Source organism: Pinus tabuliformis, chromosome X, assembly GCF_031772625.1.
Source record: "Pinus tabuliformis cultivar Carrire ecotype Pingquan chromosome X, CPIR1, whole genome shotgun sequence".
Classification (NCBI taxonomy): domain Eukaryota; kingdom Viridiplantae; phylum Streptophyta; class Pinopsida; order Pinales; family Pinaceae; genus Pinus; species Pinus tabuliformis.
The window spans coordinates 1,073,872,228-1,073,892,650 of record NC_142308.1 but is presented as its reverse complement, the minus strand read 5'-3'; positions in this window follow the sequence as shown (position 1 = coordinate 1,073,892,650).

Genomic DNA, 20,423 nt, shown 5'->3' with positions numbered 1-20,423 from the left:
CATTGGTGACTGGTATTATTACCAAGACCACACTGTGATTAGAATCTATGGCTGTGAATTATCCCCCTACAGATTTCCAAAATATGTTCCTATAAGACTCTTTTCCTTAGAGTACTATCAACATTTCAACAGTGCAGATGTAAAGCACTTCTATAATGCTAGGAAAAATGCATAGCTGAAAATAATACATCAACAGGGTCCCTTTATCTTCAACAAGAGGGAGAAGCTTGGAAGGATGTTGATACCATTTTGGGAGAGAAATTGAAACTCAAACCAAGTTTCCAATGGTCACCATATGACCCTGAACACTTTATAAGTTTTAGAAGGGTAAAAAACAAGCTCACAGGGTATCCCCACCTCAGAATCCCTGAAATTGAAAAATATGCCAATCAGCAGGAATGGGTAGAGGGCACACTAGTGGAAGACCTTACTAAGGAAGAGATAGTAGAAAAAGCAATAAAAAACCTTGGAAAATCAGTTGACTTGGAATTTTTTCGGCAGGTGTGTTCTGCAGCTCGATACTTTGGGGAAGGCACCTCATCTGCCACGAATTCCCAACAGCCTGCCCAGCAAAGTGTCCCTCCAGTAGGGCAATCAAAAGAAGAAGAGATGTGGAAATTAGAGCAGCAGGTGCACTCCTTGCAGCAGCAAGATATTATGGCTGAGCAACCAGTTGCTACATATGAACAGAGCCAAGGGCAAGACCCTTCAACACAAGCAAAAATGACTCAAATTCCTGTGCTACAAAACCCTGCTAATGAGGAGAGGGCAAAGAAAAGGGATAGACAATAAGAAACACCTCCAGGGACATCTGCAGGATAGCAAGGAGAAAAGAGACAAAGATTAAATCCTTTCTCTGAAGAAGAAATACCAGAGGGGCCAACTTAACAACAAGTCCCCCCAAGCATGGAGACATTGGCAAGCTCCTTTCAGTAGGAGCAAGAGAGACAACAAGGGGTGGAGGTGACATCCACCAGGGAATAGAGTAGGCAGAGCTCTGACATCAAAAAAGTATTCACTGATATTAAGGCTAGAAATGAGCCAGTGAGATTCCAGCTTTACAATCAACTACTAATAATGGCACCCATTAATCAGCAAAGGCTAATGGAAGCCTATGACATCCAGGAGGGGAAAATGACCCTCAGTCATTTCAGACCTACAATGCAGCAACCACAATCAGCTGATGACTATATCAGAACCAATCTATCAGAACCAATCTGGAAGTTCTCTCCAAGGACATCCATCCCATAGACCATATTGAGTTACACAAGTAGACCGGAGAGATGGTATACTCTACCTTGGCAGAAAAAACATTGATGGCCCACAGATTGCAAAATTTATTGCACAATACCTCTGCCCAACTAGAATGAGAGAAAGCTTCATCACAAGCCAAGGAAAATAGAATCAAGTCCTTAGAGGAGATTATTATAGAATTGGGACATGATCCCAAAGATCCTAAGGCCATTCAGGACCTGATAAAAAAGAAAGATGAAGACATTGCAGCCCTCAGAAGACATATCAAGCTACCTCCTACAATACATCCTCAGACTACAGAGGTAGCACAGCAAAAAGAGGAGGAGGATGTTGTTAGCTTACTTATGAGGATGCACAAAATATTGATAGATATAGAGAATGCCTAGGAGGCATCATTGAAAGGAAAACAAGGAGATTTGGCCCCTCATCCAACACAAACAGTTATAACTGTTGACGTTGCGCCTCCTATGACTGCCACATCAGTCCCTCCTATTGTGTCTACATCAACCGCAGGTACATCAACTCCAGCCTCAACTTCAGCAGTAGTTTCAGCAACTACTACAGCACCTGCAGAGCAGGAGACCAGCCTAAGTATGTAGAACATGATGCAAGAAATAAAGGCCTTAGAAATATAGATGGTAGAGCTAAAAGAGACCAAAGAAAAGCTAGCCAAAATTGAGGAAAGGTATGACAAGTCAAAAATGGATGTAGCCGAGAAGACAAGGGAAATCAAAGCCCTAGAGAAAAGGATAAAAGAATTGGAGAAAGAGCTCACTCTTGATAAGACTCTAGTTGAGGTCAAGAGAATTTTGTGGGCCAAGATTGGCCAATCCATTACAGACCAATGGCAATCCATTGAAACCATACATGAGCAAATGGAATTAATAGGTTTAGCTCAATTTGAAAATCAAAAGGCTAGAGCATCACTGGGAAATATGCCTGAGCAAGCCAATAGGATGATCCAAGTCCTTAACACTCGTACCAAAGACCAGTTAGCGGCAATAGGTATCAGGAGCAGGACTGATACCATCTTACTAGTAAAGAGGGTGTTTACCTTAAGGAATTTTGTGCAGACTCTGGAAATAAAATATCAGTAAATGCAGGCAGAGATAAATGAGTTCAGGGTAAAGTTTGCAGCATTACAAACCAAAGGACTACCCAGTTTGGTAACTAGCACTGGAAGATTCCTGTCACATGGGCATTATGCCAATAGGGTTAACAACTATGCCTCCAATCAAATTACGACATCCTCAAGCACCTCAAAGGAAGCAGGGCCCCCATCTGGACAGAGTCTCTATGATAAACTTGAAAATTTGTTCTACATTGAACATGAAATCAACCACCTTTTTGAAGTCCCACCAAACTATTACAAATATACTGAAGCTGATGAGACTCTGATAAAAATACAAATACATCAGCTGCCTACAGAGGATTGGTGGAAAGGAATGGTAGAGACATTGCTCAGTTAAATTTTGTTTATCATTATTTTGATCAGCTACAGGTCAGCCATATCAGCCAATTCACAAGCTTGGTCCACCTGTCAAGGGGAAAACAACAGCAAAAAGGCAGCAAATGGTGATGACTACATCTCATTAAGTACAAAGGTAACCAAGTACCGATGACAAGGCCAAAACAGTGGCATCACAACAAAGCAACAAAAATATAGAAAGCGTGGAATGAATGCGCATCAGTCGGCTAACTCACTCAGCCCAGAAACTCAAAATATCTCTGACAAAATGAATAGCTGGCTCATTTATATTTACTTTGGCATTTACTCTCTCATTTACTGTTACTTAAAATTTGGTAAAGGAATTTATGAGTTGAAGACTCATCAGCTAGATATTTTGTATCTCATTTTTGTATATATACCTCCACATAGAATGTATTTGGGGTTGGTGATTTTCTCTCTAAGACACTACGCTGTAAATTTTCAGACTTTCTAATACAAAGAGCTGGTGGATTTCACGGTCTCTACACTGTCTAGATGTGAATGTAATGATTTGTGTGCTGCTACAAAAATCCTGTGTCGTTTGATGGAACAATAAGATTTTTCTAAACCGTATTTTCTCTTTTCTATGTTTGCAAAATTCACATATGTCACATGATCTTAGTGATAGAGAAGAAGAATAACTTAGGACTTGCTTAAGTGCACCCTCAGCTCAATCTCTATTACTAACTATGTTTTCATCAGAATTAGTTATAAATATGAATTCTTGATTGCTCATGTTTACACTAATTCTCTCATTACGAATGCTATTTAGGAATTCTTAATTGCTCCTAGATAATATTCTCACACTTTCCCTCTATCAGCATAGCGAAAGATCCTTGACTGCCTTTCATTCCCTGATTTCATGCCATCAATTTCCTGATTTGAAGAATTGTTTCATGGATGCCTGTCTGGCTCTGTAGCATCACCACTTCCCCAACAAACACTTTCAGCAGTACACTAAGTTGTTCTGAAAACTACATCCCTGTTCTGCTTGAAATCATCATCCAACCAAATTTAAAACAAAACCCTGTACCTCATAACTAGCCTAAAATTACACCAAAACAAAGCTAAACTATAAAGAGAGAGCCCTCTCTGGTTGTAGGTAGGCTAGTACCTGCATCTAAAAGATTGGTTAGTGTTTACGTTGGCTGTATTCCTTTAGGAGCCAGGGAACAACCTAAGTGATAACATCATTGGCGACTCCACTGGGGACAATGAATTTTTGCTATTGCTATTTATTCCTTAAAGCTACAGATGTAGCCTGAATGTTAGCTAGGAAGCCTTTGAAATTGTACTTGCTTTGCATTTACAGGAATAAATAAAAGTTGCTTCAGTCAATCTTCATGCTAGTTTTAAGATGTAAACAGTTGTTCCAAAAATTGATCAGTTCCTTCTTAAACATAAATATCCGCAGAAAAATACCAAAAACAAATCTAGAAGCTGGCTCCAAATAAGAAAACTCGTTATACCAGGTCAAATCCTGACCCAGACCCTCCATTTGTTTTTGAAAATCCCAATTTAATCCCAAATATTCTCAGGAAACAAGAGGAACAAGAAGATTTTGCTGATTCAAGCCCTGAAACAGTTCAACAAAACTACATTCCAACCCCTGCCAAAGTTTCTTTTTGTCCTCACATTACAGCTCCTTCTCCTAGTTCTTCATCCACTTCTCAAAGCACCTTCTCTATACCTCCATCCACTACATATATTTCTACTACCATCCCCGTTGTTCCAGCCGTTCCATTGCTTCCTATTGTTCCATTTATCCCTATAAATATGGCAAATCGTTATGCCCCTTTACAGCTACCTGCAAATCCGGGGGCTATGCCTCAGGATTACCAAAGCAAGATCACATATTTTGATGGTACTGGTTTTTACATAGCCCATCAACACACCAAGAAAATGCAGGACTATTTTAAGAATCATGAAATAGATGATGATGATGTGAGAATGAAGATTTTTGTCCAAAGTTTAACAGGTGATGTAAGGGTTTGGTTTAGAGCTCTTCCTGTAAATTCCATAGCTGACCCGGAAGCTCTTTACCAAACATTTCTCAATAGATGGGAGAAAAAGAAAGATCCACTGCATATTTTATCAAAGTATGATACTATAAGAAGAGGCCCACAAGAAACTGTCTTAGACTATTGTGCTAGATTCAACAATGTTTACAATGCCATTCCTCAAAACCTTAGACCTCCACCTGATTTAGCTTTGATCAAATTCCCTGATGGATTTGATTTTGACATGGCATATCAATTGAGGGAAAGAGCCCCTCCAACTTTAGCAGACATGAAGAATATAGCTGTTAGTGTGAAGGCAAACCTGATTGCTAAGCGAAATAGAGCAAGAACTGAAAGAAGAACTATTTTTAAAGAATAACCTTTAGCATTTGAACAAAAGTTGGATGCAATCATCAAAGGTATGGACAGACTTGGAGATAGAGTGGAAACTATTGAAAGAAAATCATCATGGGATGGTCAACAAGGTAACACTGTAAGAAACCCAAACTTTAGAAAAAACCAAAATACAAATGTTGGAAGGGCTGGCCCCGACCAGAACATCAGACCTCCCTTTCAAGAAAACTATGCCGAAGCCTCAACATCTAGTGAACCAACAGAGGACCCTCACATCAACTTGATGGGTTTGAACAGTGAGCAACAAATTTTTTTAACTCAAGAAGACCAGGACGATCATGATATCAATCAATTCCAAACCAAATCCGGAGAATCATTTGACTTTAGGGAAGGCTATGATGCAACAGTATATGAAGTTCACAAGCAGTACAAATTGAGAAGTAGAACCATAGATGTGACTGAACCTATCAAACCAAATGATACTAAACAACCAAAGAAGATAAAAGACAAAGTTATCCTCACAGAACCTTCTGATAAAACAGACCCAAACCCAAAAGAGGTTACTGTGGAATATGTATCAGAGGTACAACCCTCTAAAAATCAGACATTTACATTCCCTTCCTCGAAAGAAAATTCGAATAGCACCCCTGAAAATATTTCCAAAACAGAAGTAGCTCATAACAACAGTCAAAATCAAGAGAAGATCACTGAAGATCCAACTGAAAAGGAAAAGTCTGCCGGTTACAACACAAAGACTCAATTGGAGAAACCCTTCAATTTAGAAGCAGAAATTGGTAAGTTGAAAATAGCTATTCCTCTCTCTGAGTTGGCCAAACATGAGGTATATAGACAACAAATCAATAGGTCACTCCAGATACCAGAGAATAGGGATGTTGTTAATGTTTTAGATGATCAACCTGAATTACTTTTTGGTCCTGAATTCAATGGAAAAACAACAAATGGAGGAGTTCCACCATTTTATGTCAGTTTAAACATTCATGACAAGGTGCTACACAATGCAATGTTTGATTCAGGAGCTTCACATAACCTAATGCCAAAGTCTGTGATGGAAAAACTAGATCTAGATATCACAAGACCATACAAAGTTTTGTTCTCATTTGATTCCAGCCAAGTCAGGTGTCTAGGCCTAATTAAAGATTTGTGTGTGTCCTTGGTTCAATACCCAACCAAAACAGTTTTAATGGATGTGGTCGTAACTGATATTCCACCCAAGTATGGTATGCTTTTATCAAGATCTTAGGGGGCCAAACTCCAAGGATCTTTGCAATTAGACATGTCCTATGCCACTATTTCAGTCTTTGGGCAACCAAAGAGATTATACAGGGAAACATTAATGAAATATGTGGTCAGCAGTCAAGAAAAGCCTCAAAACTTTCCCATCTATTCTATCCATTCTGACATGGATTCATTCATTTTATATAATGCTGATATTTGTCCCAAAACTGATGTCAAATTCATGGAAGCAACACAAGTTATAGATGAAGAATCTTCTGCCCAAGATCAAAAAATCCTTGATATGGTTGATGCAACAAATGTAAATGACATAACAAATGATTTACAAGAACCCAATCTACCCACTATACAAGTTTCTAAAACTCTCAATGCTAGTCATGGCCATGAAATCCTATGGTATTTAGAGTTTGATGGCTCAGTAAACAAATTAGGAGCAGGGGCAAGGGTTTGGATACACAATAGGAAAACTGACCATGTTGAAGGTCATGCATATAGGTTAAATTTCAGATGTACAAACAATATGGCAGAGTATGAAGCCCTTTTACTAGGACTCAAACTAATCATAGCACTAGGTGCAACTAAAGTTTCAATTCTAGGGGATTCAGATTTGATCATACAACAAATGAAGGGAAATTTTGTTACAAATGATCATAGGTTGAGAGTTTACAGAGGAGAAGCCATTGAAATACTTAACACTTTCTCAGAAGCTCAACTTACCAAAATCTCAAGAAAGCACAATTTACATGCACATATCTTAGCAACTTTTGCCAGCACATGCAAGCTGCCATTTGAGCCTAACCACCACTTCACAGCTGAAATCAAACATAGGCCTGCAGTCCCAAATAATGTCAAGAATTGGAAAGTCTTTGAAAATGATACACAAATAAATAATTTCCTCACCTTACAACAAGAATTCTCAAGTTTAAACATTGATGCAAATACAATGGATGATCCACAACAAGTGATAAGCAAAGGTGAGCAAATCATATCAGCTGAGACATCAAAACAAATTTTGCACCCTACAACTTTTGATCACAAAAATGTACAAGAACTGAACCAAATCCATTTTGATGAAATAGATGAGGCAGAAGCTGAAGTGATTGAGCTAAAGGACAATTTTCTGCCCATAGGCTTAACTCCTTTAGAAGATATATTTGATTCAAATGACATTCCTAGAAAACCAAAAATGCAACCACTGAATGCTGCAATTGAGGACCGCAATATTGGAACCACAGAAAATCCCAAAACGGTAAAGCTATCCAAATCATTGCCTGCTGATCAGAAGTAAAAATATATTGAGTTGTTTAAAGAGTTCCAAGATGTCTTTTCCTGGAGTTATGAGGACCTTAAATCCTATGATACTTCAGTCATTCAACACACTATACCCTTGAAGGAGAATCAAAAACCTTTTAAAAAAAAGCTGAGAAGGGTCAACCCTGTCCTCCTTCCCCTCATAGAAAAATAAGTTAAACGTATGTATGAAGCTATAATCATTGCACCTATCAGGTTCTTTGAATAGATTTCAAATCTAGTGCCTACTAGGAAGAAAAGTGGAGAGATAAGATTCTGTGTTGACTTGAGAAATTTAAACAAAGTCTCTCTCAAAGACCATTACCCCTTACCCAAGATGGACCACATTTTACAAAGGGTGGTGGGGTCTTCCAAGATTTCATTGTTAGATGGGTTTTTAGGTGTCAATCAGATCTTAGTCCACCCAGATGATCAAGACAAAACTACTTTCACAACACCTTGGGGTACTTTCAAATATGTCAAAATTCCTTTTGGACTCAAAAATGCAGGGCTACTTTCCAGAGAGCGATGGACATAGCATTTTCCAAAGAGATCCATGAGTTCTTAGTAGTCTACCTTGATGATCTTACTCCATTTTCAAAATCAGACCAAGAACATTTAAAACATCTGAGGCAAGTGTTCTTAACTTGCAGAAAATATGGCATATCTTTAAACCCAAAGAAATCACTTTTTGGCCTAGAGGAAGGCAAACTCCTAGGTCACATTATTTCAAAAGATGGCATTAGGATTGACTCGGACAGAATTCAAGCTATTCTACAAGTCCCTCATCCAAGAAACGTTAAAGAACTACTAGCCTTTCTGGGGAAGATTAATTTCCTAAGAAGATTCATTCCTAATTTGGCTGAGCTTATAAGACTGTTAAGCAATATGTTGAAGAAAGATTCTAAAGTTAAGTGGACCATGGAAGCCAAAAAAGCCTTTGAGGACATCAAAACAGCCTTAACAAAAACACCAGTCCTCACCAACCCCGTATTTGATAGGGATTTCATCATTTTCTCCTTTGCCTCTGAGCATACAATTGTTGTTGTCCTATTGCAAAAAGATGACCAAGGGTGTGAAAAGCCCATTTCTTTCTTCAGCAAAGCCCTTAGAGATTCTCCCTTAAAGTATCAAATCATGGAAAAGCAAGCTTATGCCCTTGTAAAAGCCATCAAGGATTTTAGGGTTTACATTTTGTACTCACATTTCATAGCCTATGTTCCAAATGCAGTAGTCAAGGAAATTTTAACTCAAGAAGGAATTGAAGGCAAGAGAGGCAAATGGATAGCCAACATTTTAGAATATGACATCGAAATCAAGCCTACAAAATTGATAAAAGGACAAGGAATAGCCAAATTAATGACCGAAACCAATTTCCTAGCCCTTGACATCAATGAACTGGACAATGAACAGGAGATGGCGACTCCACAGATCAATCAAACCTTTTTACAATCAACCTAGTATGCTGACATATGTTTTGTATTGTTAAACCTGCAAGCTCCTCCAAGGTTGTCCAGGACAAAAAAGAGGTTCTTAAAAATGAAGGCATCAAAGTTTTGTATTTTAGACAGTGCCCTGTTTTGGAAAAACCATGAAGGTATTTTGCTTAATTGTTTAACATTGAATGAAACTGACAGTGTTATGAAGGAATTTCATGCAGGGGACTATGGTGGACACTTGTATTGGAAGTCCACAGCTGATAAAATCCTAAGGGCTGGATTCTATTGGCCCTCCTTGTTTGCTGATGTGAAGAAATTTGTTGTTTCATGCCATAAGTGCCAGATCTTTGAAGGCAAGAGAAAGCTGCTACCCTTACCCTTCAAACCTATCTCAACTGAAAGACCATTTCAACAATGGGGTTTAGACTTCATTGGAGAAATTCATCCTTCTTCTTCAGGCCAGCATAGATGGATTTTGACTGCCACAGACTATTTTAACAAATGGATAGAAGCCATCCCTTGTAGGCAAGCCAGTGACTCAATCATCATTCAATTTTTAGAAGCCAATATCCTGTCTAGGTTTGGCTGTCCAGAAAACATTATTACAGACAATGTTGTTGCATTCAAATCCAAAAGAATGATCAATTTCTGTCACAAATACTAGATTTTTTTAGGCCATTCAACAACTTATTACCCTCAAGGTAATGGCCTAGCTGAGTCATCCAACAAAAGCCTCATCAACATCATTAAAAAGGTCTTGGAGGAAAATAAAAAGAATTGGCACAAAAATCTTGTGAGTACACTATGGGTTGATAGATTGACCACTAAAAGATCCATTGGTACAAGTCCATATGAATTGGTTTATGGAATGGAAGCAAGATTCCCTTCATCTTTGGGAATCCCTGTGATTAAGTTACTACAAGAAGTCCAAGCAGAGCCTAATTATATTCAGAGAAGGATCAATCAGACTATTCACTTGCAACAGACAAGAGAAGAAGTATATCAAAGAACCCAAGTTATACAAGACAAACTCAAAAAGATTTTTGAAAAAAGAACAAAAGCTGAAGATTTCTTCATAGGAAACAAAGTGCTAAGATGGGATTCTAGAAGAAAGGATAAAGGAAAGCATGGAAAATTTGATTTCCTATGGAAGGGACCTTTTCTTATTCATGTTGTACAAGGGAATAACACCTATATTCTGAAGAGTTTGGATGGCACAAATATTGAAGAAGGCCTAGCCAATGGGAGAATGCTCAAACATTATTTTGATCCCCTTTAATGAGCATAGCACAGCTATATATTGTACATAAATATTTGTATTTCCAGCAGTTTTATTTACAACAGTTAGGTAAGGAACTAGTGTAGCACATTTTGAAGGAAGAATCAAGGAGTTGCACTCTTTTGATGTATATTTTGAAGTTTATCTCAAGGAGAACACTTGAGAAGCATGAAGATGATGATAAGCACTCAGAGAAACCAACCAACCAGAGCTGCAATTTCACAACAAATCATCTCAAAAAGGTACTGCATACAGGCTACAAAGATCCAGATCAATGGTATCCAAGACAAGGAATTTTCGGACTATAGCAAGAATTGAAAAATAAGGCATTCTGACCTGCTGTTTTTGGCTTTTCACTAGGAAAAGCCATCCCCAAGTGGAGCCACTGTTAGGTTCCTATACCAATAGGTTTCATTTTTCATGATTGACAGTGGAAGTGCCAAATATGTTCATCTTTGATGCTACAAAGGTTCCATATTTTCTATACATATATATGCGTAAGTATTGTTCTTTATAACCATTAATGGGTGGCCCAACAGTTCAATCTAGACCATGCCATGTTTAAATTGCTATTGTAGAATAGACAAATAATACATGTCCAAACAATTTAAGCTTGGCAGATAAATAGCTAGGTAGCGAAATTAAGGAGCCCAACTGCTTAATCTGGGCCCTTGGAAGAGATAAGGGTAGATTTAGATAGGAGGGCAATCAAAAGAAAAGAGGATAATCAGGGTTTTCAAGTCTAAGTGCACCCATTCAAAAGGAAGAAAAAATGCTAGGTGTATTAGGCTGGGTAGGTAGTTTGAGGTTGCAGAAGCAAGATTTTGGTCACCATTTTTCATTATCAAAGAAAGCTCACTTCATCAATGATGGAAATATCAAAGCAGTTGGCTGATGGCATAACAATGTAAGCATGTCTAATTCCCCTTCATCTCCCCAGAAGTATTTCACTAACATCCCCTTAAAATACCTTGGGATCTGCCCAACAAGTCATGTTTTCATTTCATTCATGTAAAATAGCAATTCAATTTTTGGCTTTCCTCAATAAAAAGAAGCCACATTTCTTATGTAAAAATCATTTCTCCACATTCCATTCACTTCCTATGCCTAAGTTTCATTTCATAAACTTAGCCTCTCCCCTACACTGTCACTTCACAAAGTCATATTAACTTCTAATTTTATTGTATAGCTCCCTAAACTACTCTCCCATCCCTATTTTCTAAAAAGAAACGTATAAAAACCCCAAAAAATATTAAATATCCTACCCTATAGCACTATAGCTATGTAACATAGTCTAGGGAATGCTAGGTCCATCTGGGGCCTTATCATTAACCTTTCAACATCCGAAACTGGAGTTAATTTAACCTCTGGTTAAATTAATAACCATTCCTCGCTTGTCTCACTCATAAACCTTACCGCCATACCCTCTGCGTTCATATTCCTAAAGTTTTTGTTTATTTAAATAAACATTAAACCTCACCCCCGACGTATATCCACCAAACCCATTTAACCAAACCTTTGGTCCCCCACAACACATTATCATTATTAAAAAATGGTGGGTCCATGCGCTGTATCCACCCAGCACCTTATCGTCCTGTCAACCCTTGATCCGAGCCCAGCAGATCAGACGGTCCTTGCAAATTTCGAGGCAGCCCCACTGTACGAGGGTTAGCGCCTGACGGATTCCGATTTTGTCGCCGTACGTAGGGATGCCTGGCCCATTTTGATTGCATCAAGCCCGCACTGACACTTACTGCTCCCGTACCAAAAGCGGTCCGATGGCAAACCGCTTACTGCTTATGTCTTCCGTCGACCGTGTCAGCTCCACATCAAGCCTTTCATCAGCACGCCCACTATTGTACAGTCCGCTTCCATCGCCTAGTCATCCATCCACGTCATGCACCACATAGGAAGTCGTACCCTGTTACAGTGCTATATGACGTCATGCTGACGTTAGCTCAAAAAGGCACCAAAACCCACAAAATCACAATTTTTCGTTAAAATGCCAATGAAAACGATGCTTTGTCCTTTTTCTCCGCGACCAATAGTGAAGGTTTTTGCATGCAAAGCATGTCCAATTAGCCTTTGATGTTCCAGTCTACTACCTGGCCACGGTCTACCTGCAACTCAACCTCCTCAGCTCCATCTTCAACTCCACTTCATCGCAAGATCATCTGTGAACAGGTATTTATTTGACTATCGCCCCTTAGCCCTATTTTCTAAGAATTTCTCTATTAAAGAACGACCCCCAAAGGGGCGAAATGGGATCCAAGTAAACTTCAATCTCTAGAAACCTCTCATTTCAACTCGCAATTTTCGACTGCTTCCAAACAAAGCCTATTTACCCCGTATCCTTCTGCATAATCACCATTGAAGCCCGAAAGTTGACCCCTGGTCACCTGCAAACTGCTGAACAAAACCAGAAAAATCCCTCTGTCTCCACTGTTTGCATGCTCACTTACTGCAGAGCCCTGCATCCTCTCTATTCCCCTTGAATTCTATCCAGTGGGATCTCCTTCGTGCAAAACTCAAAACTATAAATTCCCTTCAAAAATCCATTGTTTGCACCTTTTTTTCTTATTGAAGTATACCCTTCACAGATAGTTTCCTAGTAAGATCATGGAGGCACCAGTATCCCTAAATATTGCACCACTAAATTCCCCTCATAGAGAGCTGGAGTAGATACCTCTTGTAGACCGAGATTATCAGATTGATTACATGCAGGGAGATAAGCCTCACCTTCAGGCTTTCTGTGAGATAAGGAACAAATTAAGAAACAATGATGACCTATTAGGAATATGGGAATCCAGCATGCCTATATACTACTTTCCCTCAGTGAATGTCTTTCCTGACCTCATCCATCAATGTTGTTCCAATTATGAACCATCTCAAAGAGCAGTGATGGGTCCCTCATGCAATATCCTCTTTTGTATCACTCCTCAGTCCATAAATGAGATGCTAAATTTCAAACCCACTCAGCCTCTGGTTCCTCTTACCATGAAGCACCTGCTAGATTTAGCCTCAAAGTTGTCCTCTACTGAAGTTACCAGAATTACCAAGACATTCATGCCTCCAAGATTCTTTAGTAGATCACCTCCCTATCATCATGCTTGGTTTGATGAAACTGGTAGGCTAATCATAGATATGATTTCCTACATTTTGGGTTTTAGAACAAGTGAAATTGTGGACGAAACTGTGTTGGCCCTGATGTCCATCTTTGCTCCAGGACAGCCCCCTGCTGTCAAATATGATTATGATACATTCATAGCTGACAAGATTCATGAGCAGTTCATGAACTTGGAGAGAGAGAGGGTATTCAAGTACACTGCATCTATTTATTATTTGTTCTTGTATTATTAGTCTGATAGTTTCCTAGTATTCCTCAAGAAATTGGATGCTAAGGGAGAGCGAAGGTCTGTCATATTTTGTAACTTAGTATGCCTTATGGTTTCAAAATCACCTTACACCTATTGTGAGTTCATTGACCTCTTCATTTATCTAGCCACTTGCCTATTATCAGCGGATCCTCCTCCTAGACTCACTACTGAAATGCAAAGAATCGTGCACCTCTCCAAAGGATACAACATTGGTGACTGGTATTATTACCAAGACCACACTGTGATTAGAATATATGGCTGTGAATTAGCCCCCTACAGATTTCCAAAATATGTTCCTATGAGACTCTTTGCCTTAGAGTACTATCGACAATTCAACAATGCAGACATAAAGCACTTTTATAATGCTAGGAAAAAGGCACAGCTGAAAATAAGACATCAACTGGGTCCCTTTATCTTCAACAAGAGGGAAGAAGCTTGGAAGGATGTTGATACCATTTTGGGAGAGAAATTGAAACTCAAACCAAGTTTCTAGCGGTCGCCATATGACCCTGAACACTTTATAAGTTTTAGAAGGGTAAAAAACAAGATCATAGGGTATCCCCACCTCAGAATCCCTGAAATTGAAAAATATGCCAATCAGCAGGAATGGGTAGAGGGCACACTAGTGGAAGACCTTACTGAGGAAGAGATATCAGAAAAAGAAATAAAAAATCTTTAAAAATCAGTTGACTTGGGATTTTTTGGGCAGGTGTGTTCTTCAGCTCCTCGGTACTTTGGGGAAGGCACCTCATCCGCCATGACTTCCCAACAGCCTGCCCAACAAAGTGTCCCTCCAGTAGAGCAATCAAAAGAAGAAGAGATGTAGCAATCAGAGCAGCAGGTGCACTCTTTGCAGTAGCAAGAGATTATGGCTGAGCAACTAGTTGCTACAGATGAACAGAGCCAAGGGCAAGACCCTTCAACACAAGCAAAAATGACTCAAATTCCTGTGCTACAAAACCCTGCTAATGAGGAGAGGGCAAAGAAAAGGGATAGACAAGAAGAAACACCTCTAGGGACATCTACAGATCAGCAAGGAGAAAAGAGACAAAGATTAAATCCTTTATTTGAAGAAGAAATACCAGAGGGGCAAACTGAACAACAAGTCCCCCCAAGCATGGAGACATTGGCCAGCTCCTTTCAGCAGGAGCAAGAGTGACAACAAGGGGTGGAGGTGACATCCACCAGGCAACAGAGCAGGCAAAGCTATGACATCAAAAAAGTATTCACTGATATCAAGGCTACAAATGAGCCAGTGAGGTTCCAGCTTTACAATCAACTACTAAGAATGGCACCCACTCATCAGCAAAGGATAATGGCAGCCTATAACATCTAGGAGGGGGAAATGACCCTCAGTCATTTCAGACCTACAATGCAGCAACCACAATCAGATGTTGACTATATCAGAACCAATCTGGAAGTTCTCTCCAAGGACATCCATCCCATGGACCAGATTGAGTTACACAAGTAGACCGGAGAGATGGTATACTCTACCTTGGCAGACAAAACATTGATGGCCCACAGATTGCAAAATTCATTGCACAATACCTATGCCCAACTAGAATTAGAGAAATCTTCATCACAGGCCAAGGAAAATAGAATCAAGTCCTAGAGGAGATTATTATAGAATTGGGACATGATCACAAAGATCCTAAGGCCATTCAAGACCTGATCAAAAAGAAATATGAAGACATTGCAGCCCTCAGAAGACATATCAAGCTGCCTCCTATAATACATAAACTACAGGGGTAGCACAGCAAAAGGAGGAGGAGGATGTGCTTAGCTTACTTATGAGGATGCACAAAATATTGATAGATACAGAGAATGCCTTGGAGGCATCATTGAAAAGAAAACAAGGAGAGTTGGCCCCTCAGCCAACACAAACAGCTATAACTATTGAGGCTGCGCCTCCTATGACTGCCACATCAGTCCCTCCTATTGTGTCTACATCAACCGTAGGTACATCAACTCCAGCCTCAACTTCAACAGTAGTTTCAGCAACTACTATAGCACCTGTAGAGCAAGAGACCAGCCTAAGTATGCAGAACATGATGCAAGAAATAAAGGCCTTAGAAATACAGATGGCAGAGCTAAAAGAGACCAAAGAAAAGCTAGCCAAAATTGAGGAAAGGTATGACAAGTCAAAAATGGATGTAGCCGAGAAGACAAGGGAAATTAAAGCCCTGGAGAAAAGGATAAAAGAACTGGAGAAAGAGCTCACTCTTGATAAGACTCTAGCAAAGGTCAAGAGAATTTTGTGGGCCAAGATTGGCCAATCCATTACAGACCAATGGCAATCCATTGAAACCATATATGAGCAAATGGAATTAATAGGTTTAGCTCAATTTGAAAATCAAAAGGCTAGAGCATCACTGGGAAATATGCCTGAGCAAGCCAATAGGATGATCCAAGTCCTTAACGCTCGTACCAAAGACCAGTTAGCAGCAATAGGTATCAGGAGCAGGACAGATACCATCTTACTAGTAAAGAGGGTGTTGACCTTAAGGAATTTTGTGCAGACTCTGGAATGAAAATTTCAGGAAATGCAGGCAGAGATAAATGAGTTCAGGGTAAAGTTTGCAGCATTACAAACCAAAGGACTACCCAGTTTGCTAACCAGTGCTGGAAGATTGTTGTCACATGGGCATTATGCCAAGAGGGTTAACAACTATGCCTCCAATCAAATTATAGCATCGTCAAGCACCTCAGAGGAAGCGGAGCCACCATCTGGACAGAGTCTCTATGATAAACTTGAAAATCTGTTTTACATTGAACATGAAATCGGCCACCTTTTTGAAGTCCCACCAAACTATTACAAATATATTGAAGCTAATGAGACTAATAAAAATACAAAGACATCAGGTACCTACAGAGGATTGGTGGAAAGGCATGGTAGAGACATTGCTCAGGTAAATTTTGTTTATCATTATTTTGATCAACTACAGGTCAGCCAGTTCAACCAATTCATAGGCTTGGTCCACCTGTCAAGCGGAAAACAACAGAAAAAAGGCAGCAGATGGTGATGACTACATCTCATTAATTACAAAGGTAACCAAGTAACAATGACAAGGCCAAAACAGCGGCATCACAACAAAGCAACAAAAAGACAGAAAGCGTGGAATGAATGCGCATCAGTCGGCCGACTCACTTAGCCCAGAAAGTAAAAATATCTCTGACAAAGTGAATAGCTGGCTCATTTATATTTACTTTGGCATTCACTCTCTCATTTACTATTACATAAAAGTTGGTAAAGGAAGTTATGAGTTGAAGACTCATCAGTTAGATATTTTGTATCTCATTTTTGTAAATATACCTCCCCATAGAATGTATTTGGGGTTGGTGATTTTCTCTCTAAGACACTGCACTGTAAATTTTCAGACTTTCTAATACAAAGAGCTAGTGGAGTTCATGGTCTTTGCACTGTTTGGATGTGAAAGTAATGATTTACGTTCTGCTACAGAATTCCTGTGTCGTTTGATGGAACAACAAGTTTTTTCTAAACCGTATTTTCTCTTTTCTATGTTTGCAAAATTCACATATGTCACATGATCTTAGTGATAGAGAAGAAGAATAGCTCAGGACTTGCTTAAGTGCACCCTCAGCTCAATCTCTGTTACTAACTATGTTCTCTTTAGAATTAGTTATAAATATGAATTCTTGATTGCTCATGTTTACACTAATTCTCTCATTATGAATGTTGTTTAGGAATTCTTAATTGCTCCTAGATAATATTCTCACACTTTCCCTCTATCAGCATAGTGAAAGATCCTTGACTGCCTTTCATTCCCTGATTTCATGCCATCAATTCCCTGATTTGAAGAATTGTTTCATGGATGCTTGTCTGGTTCTGTAGCATCACCACTACCCCAACAAACACTTTCAACAGTACACCATCATTGACTCCATTGCCCAATAGTCTAAGCTGTTCTGAAAACTGCATCCCTGTTCTGCTTAAAATCATCATCCAACCAAATTTAAAACAAAACCCTGTACCTCATAACTAGCCTAAAATTACACCAAAACAAAGCTAAACTATAAAGAGAGAGCCCTCTCTGGTTGCAGGTAGGCTAGGACCTGCATCTAAAAGATTGGTTAGTGGTTACCTCGGTCGTATTCCCTTAGGATCCAGGGAACAACCTGAGTGATAACAGGGGTAATTATTTTGTTCTTACGATACCCCCACCAAGTAGTCTAGTCACTTCGTTTGATTGGAATCGACTAGTAGGATTTTGTCTTCCTTCTTATGTGCCTTTCCATATCATAGTACAAGTTTGTAATATGATTGTATCTGGCACTATTATAGGTGAAGGTGCATATGTCAGTATCCTTTCCTCTACTTCTAGGTAAGCGCTCGGTTCACTGCCACTTGTGTCTATTACCCAAAATTTGTTGCCTTTTAACAGACGAACCACTCAACCATTAGGGATCCTTCCTCAGTTACCTATTACTTTGGGAGGAAAAATAATTTATCTGAATGTTATGGTAGTCCCAGGCCCTTTAGATTATAATTTACTTCTTGGGTGTGACTATTTTTATGACATGGGAGCTACTGTTTCAACACTCTTTCGAGTGATTTGTTTCCCGCATGAAGGAAAAATTGTCACCATTGACCAGCTTTCATTTCCTAGTCCAAATATGGCTTCTAGTCAACCATCTTCCCTAAATGGTCCTTTTGTACCAATGGTGTCATCCCCGCGACGGGTTAATTATGTGGCAACCCATTCCATGCCTACATCAACTAACAATCAATTTAGTGATGTTGTACATTATGTGTTGGGGGCATTGGAACTAGATCTCTCTAGTGTTCTCCCATCTGATGAGAATCTCTTGGAATTCATGACCTCTTATTGGTCGTGAAAAAGGAAAATGAGGAAAGTTCCTTGTCTTATGTCAACCTCGTTAAAAAATGAAACCAAGTATATGAGGATAGTTCCTGGTCATGTGTCATCCTCGTTAAAAAATGAAACAAATGAATATGAGGATAGTTCCTGGTCTTGTGTCAATCTCATTAAAAAATGAAACAAGGAGTATGACGATAGTTCCTAGTCTTGTGTCAACCTCGTTAAAAAATGAAACAAAGGGTATGAGGAGACTTCCTTGTCTTGTGTCAACCTCGTTAAAAAATGAAACAATGAATATGAGGATAGTTCCTTGTCTTAGGTCAACCTCGTTAAAAAATGAAACCAAGGATATGAGGATAGTTCCTTGTCTTGTGTCAACCTCATTAAAAAATGAAGCCAAGGATATGAGGATAGTTCCTGGTCTTGTGTCAACTTCATTAAAAAATGAAACAAGGAGTATGAGGGTAGTTCCTTGTCTTATGTCAACCTCGCTAAAAAATGAAACCAAGGATATGAGTATAGTTCCTTGTATTGTGTTATGATCGTTAAAAAATAAAACAAGGAATCTAAGTAGAGTTCCTTGTCTTATGTCAAGCTCATTAAAAAATGAAAGAACGTCCCTTGGAGAAAAGTTCCAAGTCAAGTCTTTGATTAGATCTCATAAAATCCTAGTCGAGTCTTTCACTTGATCTCGTAAAATAACCTTCATTCCATCCACTTGATAAACATGAGTAGTTTACTTAGGTGAATGTAATGAAGCTTGGGGGGCATGCAGGTGAATGTAATGAAGCTTGGGGGGTGTGCACCTAGCAAGTTAAGTTTCCCTGTAGGTTATGTGAAGGGAATCACCCCATTCACCCTTGTCCCTATCTAGATGAAGCCAAAAGGGTGTTGGATAACCATCCTTCTTCACCGCTGCAACTTCCATCTAGTTACAGGAGACTCTCCCTTTCATCATGTTGGTGGCATGTAAACCAATATCAAACATAGTTCTTCACTTCAAGCTTGTGTAAACATGAAACTGAATCCAAGCATAGTATTTCATTTCAAGCTTGTGTAATCCAAGCATCGTTCCCTATGGTTCAAGCTTGTGTAAAAATGATCCCATCTCCATTTTAATGCTCGTGATTGCCATTATATCATCCTTTTACATCAAATGATCCTTGATTTTGCTCCTCCCGTCATCACTATCTGCTTGGCCGATCATATTCTTTCACTTGGTTGTTTTACCCTTTTGAGGAACAGTTGTAATGAGTGGTCCTATTAGCCATCCTCTTCACTTAAATCAACATGTTTTGGGAAGTTCCAACATCACCGGAACCAGTTGCTATCCTAGATACCACTTGTTCCTCAAAATTGAGTCCTCTTTAAGCTATTTTCAGACTCTCTAAACTTGAAAAGATTGCCGAGTGCTTGTCCTTTTCAGCTCGTTAACGGGTTGAAACCAACATAACTCAAGTATTGTTTTACACTTTTTCGGGCTTGAGAGATTAATCCATGAAAGTGAACTTGTGGAGTTTTCCTTTTGTCCCTTTTCAAACTCTCTAAACATGAAAAGGACCAAGTTATCATTGTCATTAAACTCGTTAAAACATCAAATAGCGACAAACTTGTCCGTCTAGGCAAGACCGAGTTTCACCTTTGCTAAACTTGTTAAAACATCAAATAGCGATGGATTCACCCAAAGGGTGGAATTATACAACAAACACATGTTATCCTCCTCAAGCTTGATCAAAACAAAAAAGAGGTACTGGTCAGCAATGACTGGTGAAAATGGGAAAAAGGGGAAAACCACTTTTTGGTACCAGGCCGCTCTTGAACATGACACTTTCACTTCATCTCCATG